Source organism: Sorex araneus, chromosome X (genome assembly GCF_027595985.1).
Source record: "Sorex araneus isolate mSorAra2 chromosome X, mSorAra2.pri, whole genome shotgun sequence".
Taxonomy (NCBI): Eukaryota; Metazoa; Chordata; class Mammalia; order Eulipotyphla; family Soricidae; genus Sorex; species Sorex araneus.
The window spans coordinates 287557321-287580832 of record NC_073313.1 but is presented as its reverse complement, the minus strand read 5'-3'; the positions used below and the strand labels follow the sequence as shown (position 1 = coordinate 287580832).

The 23512-nt window shown below is 37.9% G+C and overlaps 1 protein-coding gene across 8 annotated transcripts in view; it reads left to right on the top strand.

Annotated features, from left to right (window-relative positions):
- Nucleotides 1-23512, top strand: part of AFF3 (ALF transcription elongation factor 3) — a 602210-nt gene that overhangs the window by 105959 nt on the left and 472739 nt on the right. The window lies entirely within an intron of this gene.

Below are 23512 nucleotides of genomic sequence, written 5' to 3'. Positions count from 1 at the left end.
GATACATAGACTAGTTAACTTTTTTTGGCTTTTTCTGGTGGGGGGCGATAATACCTGGTGGTGCACAGGTCTTACTCCTGACGTCACTTGGGGTATAAGGAGAGAGGGAATCAAACCTGCTCCTATGGACAAGGCAGGCACCCGACCCACTCTGTTATCTTTCCGACCCTTGGACTAGTAACTTCTGTAGGTTATTAATTTACGTTAGAGTTCATTATTTTGGTTTATTATAGATTTATAGATGTGAAATGTGCCAATTGCAAATATTTATGTTTTTTAAAGTTTTTAGGAAGCACATATAGATACCACCTTACAAAAGAGAAATATGGTAATTTGAAACTTGTTAGCACTTGTGTGTTTAGTAAATTTACTCTCACAATTTATACTTTAATCTTACTTAATTACCAGTTGGGTACTACATGTAAATTGTATATGTTATTCTTTAAAATTCCAAGGATTTTACAAACATAAATCACATTCCAGGAGAATAAGAAATGCCATTTTGCAAGTACATCATTCAGTAATCTGTAGGACATTCCTCTAAAGTTCATAATCATAACATAAACTCTAAAGAATTTTATCAACTCTAAGGCTTTTACTCTTTCTGGAAGAAATATTTGGTTTTAGTTTTTGGAAAAGATAAAATAATGCAAATAGAAAATAATGAAGATATTAATGACTGGATTTTTACACAGATACCACCATTTGAAGGTTTCTCTCCGTACTGACATTGATTTCCCGAGAGGTGGGGAGTATGTTTTTAAGGGAAATTTATAGAGGAAATGACATAAGGGAAGATGCATCTCTTTACCAATACCTCTTCAGAATGTCAGTTGGAGAGCAAGAGATGAAGACTTTGGTGGCTAAATGTGAAGTGGCAGGTAAACACAACATATAGACAAAGGAGGTGAAAGCATGATCAAGTAGCATGGAGTGAGCCCACTCTTCATATGAAAATTATTTTAATTTTTTGTATAATCTGATGCAAGAAATTTTGAAAAATGAGGATTCCACCTCCAAAAAATTTACATGGATTTAATAAATTAGAATCTAGAACTTAGCTTTAAATTTGAAATTTATTTCTTAGTCCAAACTAAACAAAAAAATTGGTCCCCTCTACTCTGGGAAAGTTCCCTTGCCTTCTTTCTCTGTGGAGTACAAAAATATTTGTATTTGAAATTTTGGAATTTATCATTGTCTTTTGCCTGACTTTAAATGTCATATTCTTTATTCTTTCCCTCATAACATCTGCATTCTCTCTGCTGCCATGGTGAATTATTTGTTTTTATTCTTTAGTCTTCAATAATAGGTAATTAGTATAGAAAAATTCAGTGCAATTTAATGTGGATGTTAAAGACCTCAAGGGGATTTCTTAACTGATACACCTGCCTCTTGGCTGGTTTTTCCCAGTTCAGTTTTGTGTTTAATGAAACACATATTTTTGTTGTTATAGCTGAGCCTTTTATTCTGGATGTCAACCCCTCATTAGCGGATCCTTCTCTGGAGTGCCACTTGCAGAAGTGGTTACTATTAGGTGAGAGACACTGGCTTAATGAGCGGTGGAAGAATGCTGTTGAAACGGTGGCTTCCAGGGCAGGACAGTCTTATTTCTAGTTGATTTATTTTTTGTTCCACCTGCAAACATTATTGTGTTTAGCTCTTAACTTATAATCCAGGATGCAGATATATGGGGCTGAGAGCTTACAAGAGAAAGCTATAGATTTTTATAGAGGCAGCTACAGACTTTTTCCCTCCTGTTTTGGGGTGACATCCCATTAAGGAAAAAAATTATCTTACTCTGACAAATTTTTCAAACACATGCACCATATTAACACATTGCTTACTCCTCGTGGAGCCTTGGAGAAATTCCTGCTTGAGGTGCCCAGAAAGATAAGAGCACTAGTGCCCTGGTGTATTCCTGTATCTGTCTTTGATTGATTTAATAAGAAGAAATGTTATTAAAATAACAAGTTTCGATATTAAAGGCCTCTAGATCAGAAAAAATGTCAAATTCTCACTATATAGAGTTGACATAATACTATAGAAAATCATAAAGATTCCACAGAAGATCTATTTATTTTGAGGGGGGTCACACCTGGCAGTGTTCAGGCCTTACTCCTGGTTCTGTGCTTAGATATCACTCCGAGTAGAATCAGGGACCATATGTGGTGCTGAGGATTAAAACTGGGTTGAATGCATGCAAGGCAAGTGCTATAACTGTAGCTCCAGAAAAGCTTCTAGAAACAGTAGTCTTTTTTTTTTAAATGATGGAGCACTGCTATTTATTCAGCCATTGATTAAGCTGATTGAATTGGGCATGAACTCCACTAGAAACAGTAGTCTTGTACCCTAAAGGCAGACTACAAAATCAGCATGCAAAAACTCATGATTTTTCTATATGTAAATCATGAATTATAAGTGAGAGAAACAAAACATCTTATTCACAATTGTGCTTCAGAAAATCAGGTACCTAAGAATCCATATGAATGAAGAGTTAAAAGATTTATACAATAAAAACAACAATACACTACTCAAAGAAATAAAAGGGGAAAATAGGAAATCAAATATATCCCCTGCCTATGGATGAGAAAGATTAATATTGCTAAATGAAATCCTCCCTAAAGCATCAGACATATTCAGTGAAGTTCCCATAAAAATACCCACGGCATTTAAAAATAAGCAGATGAAATGCTGTTGAAATGTATGTGGAGTAATCTCCTCTCCTCTCCTACCTGAAGTGTCTCAAATATCCCAAGCAATTTTAGGGAAAAGGAAGATCAGAGGCTTCTCTTCTATAACTTCAAATTATATAGAATATTCTATACATATATAGAATATATATATATATTCTACACATATATAGAATATATATAATAAAACTGTAGTCATAAAAACTATGTGATATTGGAACAAAGTAGACTCACAGACTAGTGAATTGAACTTGGAGTCCAGAGACAGATCCCTAGGTATATGGACAGTTAATCTTTGCTATGAAGTGGAGCATGGGAAGGCTCTTCCTATGGTGTTGAAAAATAGTCACATACCAAAACAGAAACACAGATCACTATCCAACTCCATGCACAAAAGTATGTTCAAAATGGATTAAGACATTGATTTCATACCTGAACTCATAAATTGCATTGAGGAATACATATGTAAAACACTCATGACATTAATTAGAGATATCTCCAATGATTCAATGCCATTGTCTTAAGCAAGAAGAACAAAGCCACATCGTAAATGGGAGGAAGATATGAGTAGGGACTTCCTCAAAGAAAAGCATACAGATGAACAAAAGGCATATGAAAAAAATTTCTGCATAACTTGGTCTTCAGGGCAATGAAAATCAAAACAATGAGCTATCACTTCACACCAGTGAAACTGGCCCACATCACGAAGAATAAAACTACTGGTGTTGGTAGAGATGTCGGGGAAGGACACTCATGCACTGTGCTTGGGAGTGTCAATTGACCCAACCGTTCCTGAAAACAATGTAGACACTTCTAAAATATCTAGGAATTGAGCTTTCAATTTCATAGCAATTTCAATTTCACTTCTCAGATTCACTTCCAGCAATTCAAGGGCCCCAAAACTCTTCAGAAACAACATTTGCACTGTTTGTTCATTATAGCACTCTTCACAATAGCCCACATGTGCATTTGATTAAAGTGTCCAAGAACAGCTTATTAGGTGAAGAAACTGTGGTACCCGTACATGGTGGAATACTGCTTGTGGAATTTAAGAAGAGATGCCATGAGATTTGCTGCTGCTAGATGGATCTGCAGAGTGTAATTCTGAGTGGAGAAAGAGAGAGACAAGTACAGATCTTTCTTTTGTGTGGGATCTAAAGAAGCAGAGTAGGGAAATAGCAATTCCCAAAGACAATTGAAATTGGGGACTAATCACTAGTAGGAATTTTTCCCCAAGAGTGAGCTGGCTGGGAGAAGGTGAAGGGAGTAGACACTCATCTGGAATGTGAGGGCTGGGTGGCATTTTTATGAGACCATGTCATTAACACTATTAGTGGTGCCTAAAATAAACTTTAAAAATAAGTTTATATTTGTAAAAGTTTTTTATAATAACCTAAACTCAGTAGAATTAAAAAAAATACAGGGGCTAGAGAAATAGTGCAGCATGTAGGATGTTCTCCTTGCACACTGCTGACCCAGTTTTGATCGCTGGCACCCCATGTGGTCCCTCAACCCTCCCTGGAGTGAACCCTGGGTGCAGAGCCAAAAGTAACCCCTGAGCACCTTTGGGTGTGGCTCCCCAAATGAAAACAAAACAGGAAATTGAAAAATATGTATTTGCATGCTAGTTGACAGAGACAAGGCAAAAATGAAGTGATACTCTGGAAGGCCTCTCTTCATGCAGGGCCACCAAGGGAAGTAGAAATAGCAGAGAGTGTGCAGCCACTTTGCTTGGGTAGACAGCATGCTCTTCCAGAAATGTACACAAGTGTTTCTCTTTACTATTTAGTAAATAAAGATTTGAAAGTTTTCTTGCAGAGGACACTGATGGCTGAGAACAGGATCCATTTGAGAAGCCAAAGAGATTGGAAGCCAGTGACTTACCCTGGGCTTAGTCATTGATGAGGAAAAAGATACTGACATGTAATTATCAGTTAAAAGACTATCAGGGGCTTTAGAATGGCTGATAATTTATCACATGAGCACAGTACAGGATTCAGTTTGGGTTCATCAGAATTTTATTTGTTAAATTAAGCAATTAGATAGTTTAGGAAGTATTGCTTCATCATAGTGTTTTCATGACAGGCATTTATAAATCATCGCAGAAGAAGATCAGAAAGATAAAGCATTGTAATTACATAGTCTTATAACTTTCTAGAAAAACAGGTAACTGAAATTAGAAAAATTTCAAGGGAGATAAATGATACAGACTTTCTAATTTTTTAAATCATTCTTGGTTACCTTTGTCTGAACATGGATACCTTCCAAATTAAAGTTGGCATCAGCTGTCATGTTAAAAAGGCATCTGTAAAGCAGTGAGCATGTTGCATATTCACATTAGTCTAAGTTTCTTAACCACATTTGATATGTTTAGGTTTTCCGAATTGAAGTATACTCTATAATTGCTCATCGATGAAGCGGGCGTGAGACTGTCAGGATGCGAATTCCCTTTGGTGACCTCACCATCCTCCTACCAACTCTTCTGTCAACTGTCACCCACTCAACAGAGAATAGGTCGCTAAGACGGTGGCTTAGTAACAGAACAGATGGTTACACACAGTTCTTCCTCATCACAAAATGCAAATTTCCTCCATTCTCTTGGTGAGATATGGAGGATTTGGACTGTGCAGACTGAGGAAGGGAAGATTCACAACTTTGGTTTCAGATGCTAGATAGAAACGCTTGCTTTCTGTGTTATATACAGGTTATAACAAAGGCTAGCAAATGGAAATGTTCCCATTTATTTTGGTACCTTCATATTTAGCCAGCAAGGCCCAAAATGTAAGGCATTTAGTCACTTAAAGAAAAAAAATAACTTGTTTCTATAACCTTTTATTGAAACAATGAAAAAAGCATACTACGCTGGTTCCTGTTGGGAAGTGTGCAGGTGTGTCTTTTTCCACCCCCTTTTGTGTCTGAGCTCATTAAGATTTATGTCATAAAGCCAAGTTTTCTATACACCAGGGTGGAAAACTGTTCTTGGTGATGAAGCCATCAAAGGCAACACCCAACAGGAAGTTATTAACCAGACCTGCTTTGTTTCCTTGAACATTTTTTCTGTTCTCAATAAAGCTTGCTCTCCCAGAAAACATCTGGAGCGGTTATAGGCCCATTTTCCCCTACACTGAAATCTTATATTTGTGCTGACACTATGCCTGGGACCAATCAAGAGCACAAATTCCTGTGTTTGGACTCACTTCAAAAGATGGTGTGTGCTCCCTCATCTTCCCACCCCGAGGAGTTTCTCTGTCTAGTCCAGCAGGGGAATTTTTTTCCTTTTGAGTTTTATCCTTTCTTGGTCAGAACTCCTGTACAAGCTTTTCCATTCACATGGATGCTGGAGGTTAGTGGTGAAGTGATCACAGCTGCCAACCAGCAAGAACAGGTTCCGATCCTGACTTTGTACTTACAGGCCTCTAGACCAGAGCAAGGAGTTTAATTTGCCAGGACTTTCAGATACTGAGAGGCCATCATGTTTTGTCCTTTATCTACTTTCAGCACACATCTCCCAGTATCTGTATTGTAAGACATAAGGCCCAAATGTAGAGAGAGAGTAAGAGGGAAATTGTCTGCTGTGGAAGGGAGGGGTTGAACGGGGTGGGTGGATACTGGGGACATTGGTGGTGGAAAATGTGCACTGGTGGAGGGATGGGTATTTGATCCTTGTATGACTAAACTCAATCATGAAACCTTTGTAGCTGTATCTCATGGTGATTCAACAATAATAAAAAAAGATATACCAAAAACTTTGCCAGGACTTGGTTTGCTTATGTACAAAGTGGAGGAAACGATGAGATTTACTTGGCCAAGTCATTAGGGGGAGAAATAGACGAGATGAGGTATGTAACGCGCTTGGCAGAGCCAGAATATAGTGAGTATTCTGTAAATAGAGGCTACATTAATCTTATTAGAAATGCGTCTGATACAACAAAAGCAGAAAAAAATTTTATATGTTGGTATTATTGAATGGATGTTTTACATATGCATGTAGGGACCAGCAGAAAGATATGACATGGGAGGAAACAGGACATGAAATTCTAAAAATTCTTTTGTATTTTTTTGTTAGAAATAACTAAAATATTCAAGGCTGAGATTATTCTGGATTAATATAGCAAAGCTTGAGTGGAATTATTCTCCCTTATGTAATTCTGTGCCCCCCTCCTAAAATGTTATTGTTGGGTCTGGGATTGAATATTTTTTCTAATTGCATGCATTTAGCTTTCCTGAGCTGTTGCTCTCTATGGTGGAATATATCATACTTGAGCTTTGTTTCAAGTTAAGTGAAGTACAGAAATCTGTAAGACTTGGACTAGGGGAAATGTTAAAAAATTGTTTAAAGTACGTATTTGGAATTATTCTTTGAAAAAGATCTCTTTGAAGCCACAAAGAATTTAATAGCATGTTTAGTTGGGCCGTGAAGGGCAGCTGCTTATTCACATGCTTAGCCAGCATTCGCAATACCTCTCCCTTAGAGGAAGGTGCAGTGGCCCTGCTGCTAGTTACAATCCCCTTCAATAGCAGCACGTGTGATGTTCTCAGCCACCCCTGGACATTGTGGCTTTCTGTTTTGACCAAAGGTCGGGCTTCACTACCTACAGACACACTCGGGGGATATTAACTTGGATATTATCTCTCTCAGTCACTGGTTTGGGTATTCCTTGAGCTGTGTTTGGCTTTCTCTCCAGGCGCTATCTCTGTCACCTGTCTCCAGGGCTTTCCCTGTGTGCCTCAGGATTACACCTCCATCCCTTGGCTAGAGCCCCTGGATTGTCACTTCGTATCACAGATAGGTGACCTGGAATCTATTGTTTGACAGCGCTGGGGGCTAAAAGCTGAGCTGAGTGGTGATGTCACAGCTGTTGTTTTGTTTCTGGGGGCCTCTGAGGGAGAAACTTCCAGGTCTCTTTGACTTGTGGATAGTCTCCTGGAATCATCATGTGGCCTTTCTGATCTCTGCGTGTCTCTCCAGTTTCACTCTTTCTAGAAGGTCATCTAGATAATTTAATAATTTAATATTAACCTCATCATAAAAGCTATCTTCATTTGAAGCTTAAAAATCATGAACGATACAATTCAATAGAAAAGTAACTATTAACATTTTTATGACTATTTGATGAGCTAATATTTGTACAGTATTTAGAAAAATGACATACAGTAAACAACAATAACAATCAGTCATTATTATCATATCATAGTCCCTCTATTTCCTTATTAATATTTAAGGTGCTTAGTCATAGGTGGTTTGAGAGCTCAGGACTCAGATATTGAGGTGCAGTTGTTGAATTTCACTTGAAAATGGGTGCAGAAGAACAAGGATTTTTGTTTTGATTTTACTGCTTTATTTTGAACACAAGACTCCTAGTTCTGCTTGCCAGAGTTGGTCCTCAGTAGGTACTCGTTGACTTGATTAGTTAATTTAAGACATGAGTTAAAGAAGTCATTCCCTTCCAGCCACTGACCTGCTCTCCTGGGGCCTCGGTTGCTCCTGCCAAGCCCTTTCCTGAGAGCAGAGGAGCCAAACACTCCCAACATGTAATTTATAGCTGCTATTGCAAAGAGGAACGGGAACCATATTTACTGATGATGCAAACACAGTGCACTAAAGCAAACCGTGCAGTTCTGTGCTGGCCTTGGGAATAAACGTGAGTGAGCACTGGCTCTGACAGTGCTGCTGTGTGCTTTGCTTATTGTCCTCCATCTCCTTTATCTGGCTTTATGAGCAGAAGTCAAGGCATTGGGGGGAAAGGGAGTGTGTATGAGTGCGTGTATGTGCATGTGAATGTTCATGCATGTGTGTGCATGTGTGTGTGCACATGTGCATATGTGTGCACGTGTGTGTGGGTGTCAGTGTATGTGTAATGTGTGTGCATGCATATGTGTACATGTGTGTGTATGTGTGTGCACACATGTGTGTGTGCATGAATGTGCATGTGCGTGTGCGTATGTGTGTGTGTGTGTGTATGTGTGTGTGTTGAGGGGGATATTGTTGATACCATGGCCACTGAGGGTTTCTGTTTGGGGAAAGGAGACAGGAGGGAAAAGGCCAAGTGTTCATACTTCCTGCCAGGTGAATTAACTCTCAGGGACCGAAAAGACCTAGGAAACATGCCATCCTTAGAGGCAGCCCTTGATGCTAGGGGATGCTGATTCTCAGAGTGCCATGTGACCCATTTCCTTTGTAGGTCATTTTGTGCTTCATTTGTCCCTAATTAAGTTATTTATAGTAGTGTGTCATTTCATAATTTATGGGAATGAGTCCACATTTTTACCTAGAGTTTGTTTATTTGTTGTCGTACAGACAAACCCTTCAAAATGCTAGTTACATTGCTTTGGGGTCCCAGACCCTTAGCATACCTTTAATCCTCAGTAAATGGTTGACCCTTCATCTATGTAGCAGAAAGTAGAAGAGTGGGAAGTAGGGAAACCACTTGCATTTAACTACTTTTACAAGCCCTGAGGACTAGTACAGATCCACCTGCCTGACTCCTAATTCTTGGACACCTTGAAAATATAACAAGAGGGCATTATTGATGGAAGATCTCCTCAGTGGCGGCCCTCTCTCCTCTGCTTCCACCCTGCAGCTTAAAGGGGACTGTCCACCCTGATAGCCTCTCAGCCTTGGTGGCCGGCCTTCCAATGGACCTGTCCTTAGCTTCCAGGTCTTAGCTTTGGTTTCGTCCACAAGATTTCCAATTGCTGCCTATTTCTTCTGTTTGTCTCTCTTATTTATAGTTCCTTTAGGCTAGCTCAGCAGTGTGTGCCTCTGAAAAGTATTTCCTATGGGGTCAAGCTTGTGCTGAAGAACAGGACTTCATTGGAGCTTATTGGATTGATCAGACTAGTATGTATCCAGGCAAAGGGGAGTTATACATAGCCCATGCTTGGAGCTCCACGTGTGGAGTTGGCAGGTGAAGGGACTCTCTGGGCTGGAGTCAGAGGGAGGGACTGGGAATTTGGTCCTGCTTTTGGTTTCTAAAACCTGGAGATGGGGTGAGGTCCGTAGCGGCTGAGGACCCTTCTCTCTGCAGTCCTGTGCTGGTAGGCAGTGGGAGAAATGGAACTGCAAAGGAGACAGAGGGGAATTGAACAAAGGAAGGAAATGTTTAGAAACCCCAGATGGAGGGTGTCAGAAATTCTGGGGCATCCTCCCCAGGCCCGCCCTTTCTTCCAGAAGCCCTCAGCGTTACAGGCTGGATTCCGAGAAATCAGAGACCCCACTCACACAGACACTTCTTCCCCAAAGCTGATTATTAACAGGATTTTATGCTTTACCTTACACAGTAAAGTTAGAAGTTAAACTTTCCTTAACTTACATTATTGATTCTTCATTTTATTAAGGGTTTTCTTTTTAAATTTTATTAATGCACCATGATTTGCAAAATTTTCATAGCTGAGTTTTAGACCTATTTTTTTTTTTTTAGTTTTTGGGTCACATCCAGCTATGCTCAGGGAAGACCCCTGGTTCTACTCTCAGGATCACTCCTGGAAGCACCAGGGGGCTGTTTGGGATGCTGAGGATCGAACCTGGGTCAGCCAAATGCAAGGAAGGATAGTACAGCCTTACCTGTTGTACTATCGCTCCTGCCCCTGATTCTTCATTTTAATGGAGCATTTTCCAGCATCAAACTGCTCAGTCAAAGAAGTTTGTCTTAATATCTCAGATATTAATTAGAGTCAGGTGCTACTGTTTGTAATTGAGTCTAAAAGCAGCAGTTTATAAACAGGAGTTAATGAATTTCCTTTATTTTTTATGTATCTAAGTGCAGGCTTGTTGCTTTGCACTCTGTCATGATAGCATGTGACCCTTCTCCCTGTGATCTTAGATAGTCCGTTTTCTCTCTAGCCCTCAGGAACAATGGAAAAAGAATATCCATCCCTTAAAAGATTCTGCCTGCAAGGAGCACCAACCACCAGAGCCACATTTCCCATTGGCCTGAATTAGTACCTGGCCTTCCGCTTCCAGGCAGGCTGGGGAATGCATCCAGCCTTAATTCTGGGTCACCCATGTCCAGATCGAAATTAATTCTTGTGGAGGAAGTGTGACTAAGGAAAGGAGACTTGATTAGGGGAAACTTAAGAAGCCTCTGTCCTGTTACAATAATTATATCAGTGGCTGCTTATTTAAGGTTCATCTCTCATTTTAAAAATTCTTCAAAAGGAAGGAATTAATTTCCCTATCTTTATTTCCCCAGTGCCCAAAACAGGTGTTCAATTGTTTTATTTTTGAATTGTTTGTTTTGAATTAACATGCCAAGTCTATGTGATATTTTTTTGTATTTGTGAAGAATTGGTTTCTGTAAATTCAAATAGTGTTTTTGAACCCTGTACAAAATTTTGATAAATGGGAAAAGAAGACTCCCTGTTACATTATCCTAGTTTGAAATTGTCCCTGAACTCTGTGATAGCTACAAAGTATATGAATTTCATTGAAGTTAAATATAAATATAGCCAGCAATATGGACTCCTTTTACTTAATATGAAAATGTCTTTGGATAATAAGTGGATTCCTATCTAAATTCATGAGTTCTCTTATGACATTTGAGTTAAGCCTGAAATGGATTAATCTTTTTCTGATAAAGTTTCATAAGCTGTGATTTCTCTGGTGACCACATTTAATTAGATATTAAATAAACTGCTTATCTTTTTACCAACAGGTTTTATGAATGTGATTTTTTCCTGAGCTGTATTTTACAGATTAAGTAGCCAGAAGTAAAATACAATAAGTTTTTTTGTAAACCAAAATATCCTTAGATTAGAAATTAAAACATATATACTATTTAAATGAAAAATAAATATATAGCTTAAATTTAAAGGACAATGAGAGTAAGTTTGTCTCAATCTACACATTTTAGTGGAAATAAATATACTTTGCTTTTCCAAGTGCTTCTCTCCCTCTCCCCCCTCCTGCTGAAATTGATTACGTTTCTTTTAATGGAAAAATTCTATTTAATCTGCAAAGGCTGAAACATTTTGTGATAAGGTTCTAAAGGTTTAAATAGGAAAAAAACTTAAAGGATATTAAAAAAATTGCATAAACATACATATACTCCAGTAACATTCTGACTCAGCTGTTCCCCCCCCCCCCCAAATTGTTGGAGTGTCAGGGAAAGACAAGCTTGCCTTGTGAATGTTGAACAGCAGAGATTAATTTGAGCTGCTGTTTTAGCAAATGGAATACCACAGAGATTGATCTGGAAATACGGGCTGACCTTTTATATAGATCAGAGAGAGCGCCAGTCTGACTTGCCTGTGGTACCCAGATCCAAAACAGAGGGAAGGTCGCACTCAGCACACTGCCTGGAGGCATGAAATTTGTAAAGGGTTTAATTTCTCTCAGTTCTGCTTTCCTAGAGCAAGGCAGAGTTTTAGAAGAGACTCTCATTCTCCAGATGTTTCTTTAGTTCTATCAAATGGAAAAGAAATTATTTTACCTCCTCCTTGCAGATAAGCTGCAAGGGTAGGATAGGTAGGATTGGTAAACCAAGTAACCTTTCCGGGGGAACGTGAGGGCTAGCTCATTATGTAAAGTTTGATTTGTTTTTATTCCTTGGTTGAAGTATCCAGCGTGTATTCCAGATTGGTATTGTCAGAGGCTGGATGTTCAGACAATGTTCAAACTACAGTTTCTGTTTTTCAGCTGTTTTCATCTTAATAATCTAGTCAGGTTAACAATGGTTTCTCTGGAATTTGATGTCTTGGAATTATTTTGAATGCTTTTCATTTGTTGTTAACTTGTCTATTAAAAAAGGTGTAAAATTCTTCCAGATCTTTGTGCTACTCTCCTACTTAACTGTTTAACTATCTTGCTATTTTAATAGCTTTTAAATGTTCATCTAGTTGACTTCAAGTCCCAAGCAATATTATGTAATTAATCATCTGGATTTAGTTTCACTTCTTCCTTCTGAAGATCAAAATACTTTTAGCTCCAAGAAAGAACAAAACTATGCAGCTTGCAATGACATAGATGGAAATAGAAGATAAGGTGCTTTGTGAAGTTGGTTAGAAGGAAAGGGAAAGATAGAGAATGATCTCTCTCATACGTGGTACTCAAAGATGCAGAGTAATGGAGCAGCAAAAGACCAAAGACAGTACAACGGGAAAACTTATTCACAGAACTGAGTCTTCCTGCCTGTTGTGGGCAGGGTGCGGTGGGGTGAGCAAGGAGGGGTCGGGAGGGAGGGCCATGGTGCCTTGGGGAAGTGGGGATGGGTGTAGTGTTGGAATTAAGTACATGGGAAACTATCATTAACAGTAAATCACACAGTGCCTCAATGAATAGAAAGTCAAAACAAATGTGATGTGTGCACACGCACACAACATATTCTCCATAATATATAAGATAGGCACTATTTGAGCAAAGGTAGATTGTTCGAAGATAAATTTCATAATTTACTTAAAAATTTTAGTGACAGCAACACTTATATTAGAACGAGCCATTTGACCTTTTTTATTTTTATTTATTTATTTAATTGAATCACCTTGTGGAAAGTTACAAAGCTTTCAGGCTTAAGTCTCAGTTACACAATGCTCAAACACCCATCCCTTCACCAGTGCACATATTCCACCACCAAGAACCACAGTAAACCTCCACCCTAACCCCCCACCTTCCCAACCCCCCACCCCACCTGTGTAGCTGATAAATTTCACTTTACTTTCTCTTTACTTTGATTACATTCAATAGTTCAACAAAAAACTCACTAATATTGTTTGGAGTTCCCCCCCACCCAAAGTCAGACCTGCTGGAAGGGAAGCATTTGATAATTTGTTTTCCACTGCTGAGAATGAAGAGATATTAAATTGCGTGGCTACAATAGTGGCCACGAGGTTTTGTATTTCTGTATTTTAGTATTTTAGTAACTAAGTCCAGAGAAATTTCTGCCAGAAATTTCATCATTGCAAGCTCGTACCTCTCTGCTACTTTATATTCCACATATGAGTGCAATCTTTCTATGTCTGTCTCTTTCTTTCCGACTCATTTCACTCAATATGATACTTTCCATGTTGATCCACTTATAAGCAAATTTCATGACTTCATATTTTCTAACAGCTGCATAGTATTCCATTGTGTAGATGTACCAAAGTTTCTTTAACCAGTCATCTGTCTTTGGGCACTCCAGTTTTTTCCAAATTGTGGCTATTGTAAACAGTGCTGCGATGAACATAGAAATGCAAATGTCATTTCTACTATGCCTTTTTGCCTTTCCGGGATATATTCCCAGGAGTGGTATTGCTGGGTCAAATGGGAGCTCAATTTCTAATTTTTTGAGAATCGTCCATATTGTTTTCTAAAAGAGCTGAAAAAGTTGGCCTTCCCACCAGCAGTGAAGAAGAGTCCCTTTCTCCCCACAGATGAGTGTGATATTTATGTGTACTTATTTTTTTCAGGAAATATTCACCCATTTCAGTAACTTAATATGCCATCTACATGATTGTAATATGTACCTCTAGCTCCGAGTTTATTTATAAGCTTATGAAATTTTTTTTTATTTTGGGGGTTTTACCATCTGTGGTTAGGGCTTAGTTTTCTTTGCTTGGGGATTACTCTGACAGTTCTTAGTGGATCATATACGGTACCAAGAACTAAACAAGAGCCTTAATTCATGTATAACTGTATCTCCATGCTTCTTCTTCTTCTTTTTTTTTTTTTTTTGCTATTTCGGTCACATCCAGCGATGCTCAGGGGTTGCTCCTGGATCTGTACTCAGGAATTACTCCTGGCTGTGCTTGGGGGACTATATGGTATGCCGGGGATTGAATCTGGGTCTGCTGCGTGCAAGGCAAACACCCTACCCACTGTACTATCACTCTGGCCCCTATATCTCCATATTTCTGTCTTTTGATATGCCTAGATGGATGTTTTTATGATACCCTGAACATATGATAAAGAGATTAAATTATTCTGCATTTCTGCAGAGCAAGTCTTTGCTCTGAAATTGTGTCTTGATTAAAGGTGGACATTCCAACTCTCTAGCTAGAACCTTTGAAGTCATTTTTGTTTGCTATTGTTCCATTATATCATTTCACCTTGAATCACATCATTAATTCATTTTACTTCTTTTTAAGAACGTTTCCTGAGTGAGAGCCAACATCTCTGTTCCATCATTTCTTGGCTTCTTCCCATTTAGAGTCTAAACTTAGCTCATCATTTGTATCACTACAGATAAATGCTAAATTTTTTTCTGGTTAAGAATTAAGAAGGAAAAATAAAGTCTCTTCATATTGCATTCCTGATCCACTAGCTCCTTTTGTTGCCCTACTTCTCAGAGAATCTTCATATAGTCTACAGAACATTAGTTTTAAAAAGATGTTACTGGTTCTGTGAACTTGTTGTTTAAGTTAGCTTTTAGTGCCAGGTTTCTTAGCAATGTTGATATTATGAATCTCTGAAAGGAAGAATATAGGGTGAAGCATACTCCAGACTTAATGATCACAAAGTAGTTATTTGTAAAGCAACTTGTGGAATTTGGGGTGGGGTACACACTAGGACTTATTCCTGGTTCTGACCCTGGGATCATTTCTGATGGTACTCAGGGGATTTCTGGCAATTGAACTGGGACTGACCCTGTACGTAGTAGCTCATGGAATTAATATTCTGAGAACCATGCTAGAGAGCAGTAACCTAAAGGATCAAACAACTAGATACTGAGAACTCTTCGTAATCTGATGATTGACTTCCCTGTACTGTTGTCGTCACCACACTGAGCCAACATTTCACTACACTTGGAGCACTCCAAACTTTCCACCCACATTCTATGCTTACATGGTCCATTTTTCCAAACCACAAATCTTTTGCATTCACTCACTCCCCCCTCGTCAAGGCAGCTGACACAAAGCCTTCTTTAGTGAAAGCCCTGCTCCTTATGGAATGAGCTACTCTGTGTTCCTTCACAAGATTGCCTGTCCCCCATCTGTCATCCATCCATCCATTCCTTTAACTATGCTTTCATTCAGTTCACATGGCTGTTTGCTAATCTGTGAGCTTCAGATAGATTGGCACCCTGTCCCATTCATCTTTGTATCCTCAGCTCTATGGATAATGTTTAATACGCTAGTGTTTTTAAAGTTATAAAGTTGAGTTAAATTTAAAAAAAAAATTTAAAAAATACATAGCAGTTCTTTTCACGGAAGATTCATAAAGTTTTGTGAATAGACATCATCATTCTATGTTGGATATTGGGAAAACAATATATTTTATATCTTACATCCTGTCAGAGTTCTGGCTGAGCATTACGTTCTTAAATACTAGATAATATATTTTTGTATTTTATGTATTTATTTACTTTATGTGTGGTCCTGTGGATCAAACCTGAGACCTCATCTCATATATGTTAACTTGCACTCCTCTGCCAAATTACATGCCTTGATCTCAGAGAATACGTTTTTAAAGGGGTGGGTAGCACAGGAGTAAATTTATGGATAAATTCTTCCTTAGGGTGTAAGGAAGGCTTTCATTTATGAGAAAAGTGTCTCTACACTGTAAGGGGATAGAAATTGAAAATCATTTAATTTCCACTTAGAATAAAAATCTAGTTTCTTTAATCTGGCTATAAAAGCATTCTGTATAACAAATTCCATAGTCTGGTATAAGCAAATATCTAAATAACATGCTTATTCCAGCTGATGTTGAGAATAAATTAAAATTAAATAGCCCTGAATTGTCCTGGGTCCAAGCAGAATCTCAGATGACTTTACCAGGAGGTTCTGTGGATGGGTCTCAACTGACATTAGCTTAATCAGCCCCCTCTGAGGTGTCTGTCTGTCTGAGGAATCATTGCATGTGAGAGCTAAACCTACTGTTGGACTCTCTCGGTAAATGAGCACCAGTTTACGGAGTTTCATTGTGCTGCATGTAAGTTCTCTAGGGCTTTCCTTTATAACTGTGCACTGCAAATAGATTAATGCAGACTAAGGATATAGTTTTCCTTGTCCCTATTTAAGTTTAGTGGTTTAACATTAATTACTGTGTAGGATCAAGCTATCAGAAGAGAATTCAGCTTTTGTAACAACGTTGAAATAGATGAACAAACATAAAGACAGAGGTCAGGGAGACCCTCCTCTCGGGGCAAAGAAAGTCTCTTTATGCCTTTGACCCCTTGTTCATGCATTGATGGTCACCATTTGAGAAGGGCAGCTGGGAAGCTACTTAAAGTAAAAGCATGTATGATTATGTTTGCAACTATCAGCTTTTTTGTCTGCCAAAGCTCCAGCTGGGATTAAGGAAGGGATACACCAACCTCATCATGAACTTGTTTTAATAACTTTACTTCTCTACGTACTCAAATGCTTAATGCTTATTTATAGTGCAATTCCAACTTCTAAAATATTATTCAACATGCAAATCTTTTTTGTTTGTTTGTTTGGGCCACACCCAGTGGCATTCAGGGCTTATCCCTGGCTTTGCATTCAAGAATCACTGCTGGTGGTGTTTAGGGGATGAAATGGTTGCCAAGGATTGAAGATCAAACCTGGGTTTGACACATGCAAGGCAAATGCCTTATTAGCTGTCTTATCTCTCAGGCCAACAGCATCCAAGTTTTTTGACAGAGTAATCAGTTCAGCATAATACAAGAAGGATTTTTCTGGAACATTTTTCTGAACACTAAGCTTAACTTTTTGACCAGTCATTCTAAAAGTGAAATTATGACTTGACAAGTAACATTAGTAGAGAATATATTGTAGTAGCGTTAGAATTTTTATGAATATGGGATGCATGGAGTAGGTAAAGAGCTTGTAGCTAAAGTTAGTACTCATATATGACATTGAAAATAAATTTAATACATGCCTTTATTTTTTATTTGATTATTTCTTAGATAAATGCAGTTTATATGTAGAAAAGCACAGCTTAAAGAATTTTAAAACCTGAACACAGATATGTAACTGTCATCCAGTTTACTAGTATCACTGTTCCCCTAGAAGCTCTCTTGGCACCTACCTACTTCCAAAAATCACCCCATGTACCCACAAGTGGCCTCCATCTTGACTACCTTCTAGTTACAAAATTATTTTTGCCCACTTTTGTGCATTTTATTCTTAACTTCAGCATTCTTTTTGGCATTTCATTAATATAATCTTGTTAATTTTATCACTTTTATTCCTGTGATTAGCTGAATGTTAATTTATCTCCAAAAAAAGTCGAATGCTATTCCTTTTTACTGTGTGTGCCATGCAGTCTTTTAAAACATGGATAAAATGAGGCAGCAATAAATGTAGCAGTTTTTATGAGTAAAAGAAACTAGTAGCACATTTTCATTATTTGAAATAAGTCATGTCTGTGGAAATCTTTGCAATTCTGAATATGTAAAAAGAAAGTGAATTTGGTAGAATGCCAAAATAAATTTAGCTGCAAAATGAAGACAGACATATAGTTATGCTTATAGATTGGACTTGCCTTATTTTTTATCATTGGCTAGATTATATTTTTAATAGAATATTTTAAAGCACAAAAGGTAAATTTGGTTTGGTTACCCTGTATAAAATTCCATTTTGCTAATGCCTCACATCTGTGTATTTGTTTTGCTGCAGACATAACCAGCAAGAGTTTAGTGATGAAATCTGTTCTTAATTATGAGAGCAGCTGTCGAAGTGGTATCCATTTTTTTTTCCTTCCTGATGTGAAGTTGTCTGATTTACTCATTTTTGCTGCATTTTTTCAGGATTGCTAGTGCAGGAAAGGGCCCCTTGTAAGAGGCTGCAATTTGTTTTCTATGTGAAAGCCAGTGCAAATGGACTAAATCTGCACAGCGGGGCAGTTTTATCTGTCCTCTTCCTGCACTGCAAGCTGTCCTACCTCTGCTCTGCACAGGAGACCTATAAAAATACCCAGCAAATGAGGGGGCTGTGACATGCTCTGGCAGGAACCTCAGACTGGGAGCAGATCCTGTGAATGAACTGGGTCTTGCGGATGGGGGCAGTGAGCAAGGACTGGTGCCGGAGTTGGACGATGGGTACCTGAAACCGATGGTATTAACATACAATTTTGTTCTTAGGCATGTAGGTTTATTAACATGCCTCTCTCCATTCCTATTCAGCCATGATTACATCTGTAGTACTGTAGCATATTTATGATCTTGAAGGTAACCAAAATAAAGCAAAAACACATTTAGATAAAGGCGAGCAAACTCTATGCTAGGCCAGGCTGTCACACATAGGGCTGGATATGTATTTATTCTAAATATTTAAATTTGTATTAAACTAAGAACTTTGGATAAATCTGGATATAGATATTGAGTGAAAAAGTTTTTTAGGGTTGAGTTTGGAAGTTTCCTAGATTTCTTTTCGTGCACAAAAACCAATAGTTTGTTTAGTTGGAAGTGATCTATGTGATATAAGATTCTCTGCTGCATTTAACATTGTCCCCTCTTCATATTATTATAGCTTTAGCCAAAATTGCTTAACACTCTTGAAGTATGCCATTTAAAATATTAAAGGAAAATCCTACTCCCTTGTAAGCTTTGAAAATAGAAAATGAAAACGAAAGTGGGAAAACACAGCTTAATCTAAAATTGTGAGAAAAAGGACCCTGATAATTTGATTTATTTTATGAAAAAAGGAAAATCTCTGTTACATTTGAAAGGCAGGGTTTAATAAACTTTGTGAAGTGAAATTCAAACTTCACTATTGTTTAGGTTAATTTTTCTGCTCTGATTACACTTTCTGGAGCCTTGCACTGTTCAGAATCTCTGGAGCACTCGGTGCACTTGGCTTCCTGGAAACTGCTGTCTGGCTGCATTATTCTCTTTCTTATTTTAATTAAACCCAGATGGATGTGAACAATCATGTGAGTCATTCAGACTTTTAACAGTCCCTCTTACGCTGCAATTCAGGGGTGAGTTTTTCTCACCTGATGCCCAGCAATTATGTTCTTAATTTATGACCCTTCTGAAATCAATAGATTTTTTTTTTAAAAAAAAAAAAACCTGGTTTTAACACCCTTCATCCAAACCCTTCAAACCCTAGCAACTCCAAACCCTGGCTAGCAGAGATTTCTGTAATGTTTTGGATACTGATTCAGGATAAATTTTTTAAAATCAACATAAAAATAGCAACAGAAACGTTGAAGATATTCATGTTATTCATAAAAATGGTTTCTGTCATCCTGGTAAACATGAGGATTGTCTTTTCAATGAATGATTAAAAGGTTATAAACTATTCAAAGCAGAATGGCGGGAGGAGGCCAGATGAGGAGAAGACACCGTCCAAATCGGCCTCCTCTGCACTGGCCCTGGTGACTGGCAGCTGGAATAGGTGTCCCACTCAGGGTTCACTGAATTCATGTCCTGATGTACCGGGCTCTTCTCTGATTAAATATTGCTTTTATTTCATCTATTGTATTTTTAACCTCCTGGTTTACTTCAGGCTGTCACAGACACATGTGTGACTTTTTATTGCTGACACTTTTGTGTTTATTAACGACAGAGGTTAGCATGTACATGAAGTATGAGTTAGACCTTGGATGTTGTGACAAAGATTATGGCCGGATCTTTCTGGGACATTGCTATTTACATTACCTACTGATTCTAGGTGAGTGAACCTAACTCTATAAGCCAGAATGTCTTAATTTTCTAATTACTCTATCTTTAATTAAATATTCCCCCCTGTCCTTTCTAATTTTCTATATTATGTCTGATCTCACTCTCTTCATGATTGCCTGGTTTAAGTTTCAGTTGGAATTATACACTCTGTGTTTTTGTTTTCTTAAATTTCTTTTTAAATTTAAATCTTTTTAATTTGAGTGAAGTTGGAATATCAGACCTGGAGAATCACAGTCTTAGCGATCAAGGAACCATAATGAGATTAAGAAATGAAACTAATGCACTCATTGAGTGTGATCATCCAGCCATCGATCCATTTGTTCTATTAAGCATCTATTCTTCTGCTTTTGTAACCTTAAAATTCCAAAGTAATTTCAGAAGACACTGGTTTGAACCAGTACTACCCTTGCTTGCTTGAGTTGGCTTCAGCTGATTTTAGGAAGAAAGTTTGGAGAGTGTATCTCTGAGGGCATCGCCTGACATATGGCTCCTTATGTTATGAATGGTTAAAAAGAAAGTTGTCTAAATTGATTGATTTTTAAAAATCTTTTGATAGTTGTTAAGGATGTTCTTTAGATTTTAAGATGTTACCTGTTAATGACAGAGGTAAAATGTATCTGATTATTATAAATGGAGAAATTTCCAGGGGCAACGTGAAGTTGGAATGAGAAAGACATAGATACAGATTCCTGTGCGCCTGAGAAATTTTCCTAAACAAATCTAGAATTTCTTTTGCAAGATTTGTATTTTGTTTTGCTTTAAATTTTTGGTCACTGTGATTTACAACACTGTCAATGAAAGGATTTTGTGAAAACAATATTCCAGCACCTTCCTCCTCACCCCCATCTACTTCCCCTACCATTGTCTTTAGTCACCCTCCAGCCCTGCCCCCAGCCTGGTCTCTCCATCATGGTAAACTCGGTTCTGTAGATCACAATTTCTGTTGCTTCTGGCCATTTGTTACTCCCTTACTTTGCTGCTTTATATCCTACATATGAGAGAGTTTATTCTGTATCTGTCACTCTCCATCTAACTATACTCAGAATGCTACTGTCAGGATTCATCCAAGTAGAAGCAGATTGCATGAGTTCATCTTCTCTTGTAGCTGAGTAATATTCCATCGTGAATATATATTCTAGTTATTTATCCAGTCCTCTGTTCTTGGACATGGTTAGTTTCCAGATTTGGGTTATTATGAATAGTGCTGCAATTATCATAGAACTATATGACTTTTATGAATAGAAAATTTGGGCCCTTGAAGTAGATACCCAGAGTAAAATTGCTGGATAATATGGATGCTCATTCCTACGTTTTTGATGGAGTTTAAAAAGTTTTCCAAAGGGTTGAACAAAGCAGCATTCCTAGGAGCAATGAATAAGGGTGTCTTTTTCCCCACATCATGCCAACACTGATTTTTTTTTCTGTGTTGTGTGCCAGTCTCACTGGTGTGATATGCATATTGCATTGTTGTTTTATTTTTTATTTTTTTTTAATTTTTTTTTTTTGCTTTTTGGGTCACACCCAGCGATTCTCAGGGGTTACTCCTGGCTTTGCACTCTGGAATTGCTCCTGGCAGTGCTTGGGGGACCATATGGGATGCCGGGGATAGAACCCGGGTCGGCCACTGTGCAAGGCAAACGCCCTACCCTCTGTGCTATCGCTCCGGCCCCTGCATTGTTGTTTTAATTTGTGTTTGCCTGATGTTCAGTGATGTAGGGATTATTTTTCATATACATACTGACCATTTGTCTGTATCTTTTCCTTGAGGAAGCCTCTATCTATTCTCCCCAATTTTTGGCTGGGGATAATATTTTTTCTTGTTAAGTTTTAGAAGTGCTTTATATACCTTGGATATTAACCCCTTATCCTATGAGTGGTGGCCAAGTATTTTCTCCAAGTCTGTGGGGTGTCATTTTACAGAAGTTTCTTAATTTGATATAATCCCATTTCTTTATCTTTGCTGGTGGCTCTGAGTTGTTGAAGATGCCTCTATATTCAGTGTCATAAGGGTTTTGTCTAAGCTTTCCTCAATATAATTTATGGACTCAGAGCAGATATTGAAGTATTTGCTCTCATTTGAGTTAAATTTTGAAAAATGGTGTGAAAAAAGGTTCCGAGTTCAGGTTTTACATGTGACTGATCAGTTTTCCCAGCACCATTTGTTGGTGAGGATTGCCTCCACTTCACTGTTAGTTTTTAACCATGATCCCAAAATTAAAGGCAATGCAAAAAGCTAGAAAAACTATTTTATTTATTTTTAAGACACAAAGGATGCTTAGATAACACTTAGGAAAATATAAAACTTAGAAAAAATGCTATGAAATAATGCAAAATGTACTCAGTTTATAAAAAAAGATATCTATCAATAAAGTGGAAAATTACTATTAACATTAATTAATAAAAAATATAGCATGTTATAAGATTGGTTTTAAAATTTAAAACTGGTGTTCTCTTTTTAGGAAATAAAATAGTTTTATTTAGGAATTATGAGAAGAGAGAGATATAGGTAACGCATTCTTGAGAGAATGGTGTTATAGTATTATGACTAAGGTTTAAATTGCTTTCACTTTGAAGAATAATTTGAAATATGAGCGAATAAACTTAAAATATTTACAAGTGGGGCAGGGAAAACTGAATAGCTACCTGCAAAAAATGAACTCAGAACTCTAATGCTATGCACAAACATCAGATCAAAATGAATTAAAGACCCAAATTCATAAGTTACAGGTAGGAAAATGAAGGCAGACCCTCCGTGACATTGAAGCTAAAGGTATCTTCAAAGATGAAACACCTCTGACCAAGCAAGTGGAAGCAAAGATAAATAGGACTATATTAAGCTAAGGAGCTTCTGTGCCTCAAAAGAAATGGTGACCAAGATACAAAGACAGCCCATGAAATGGGAAAAATAATTATTTACCTAATACCCATCTGATAAGGGGTTGATATTCAAGATATATAAGCCACTAGTAGAACTTTTCAAGAAAAAGACATGGAAATCCATCAAAAATTTGGGAGAAAAGATGACTGAGTGGCCAAAAGGCACATGAAAAAAGTGTTCTGCATCACTAATCATCAGGGAGGTGCAAATAAAAACAGCAATGAGCTATCATCTCACACCACAGAGACTGGCACACATCCAAAAGAACAAGAGCAACCAAGTGCTGGTGCAGGTGTGGGGAGAAAGGAACCCTCATTCATTGCTGCTGGGAATGCTGACTGGGCTCGCCTTTTTATGGACATTCCTCAAAAAATTAGAAATTGAGCTCTCATTTGACCCAGCAATACCACTCC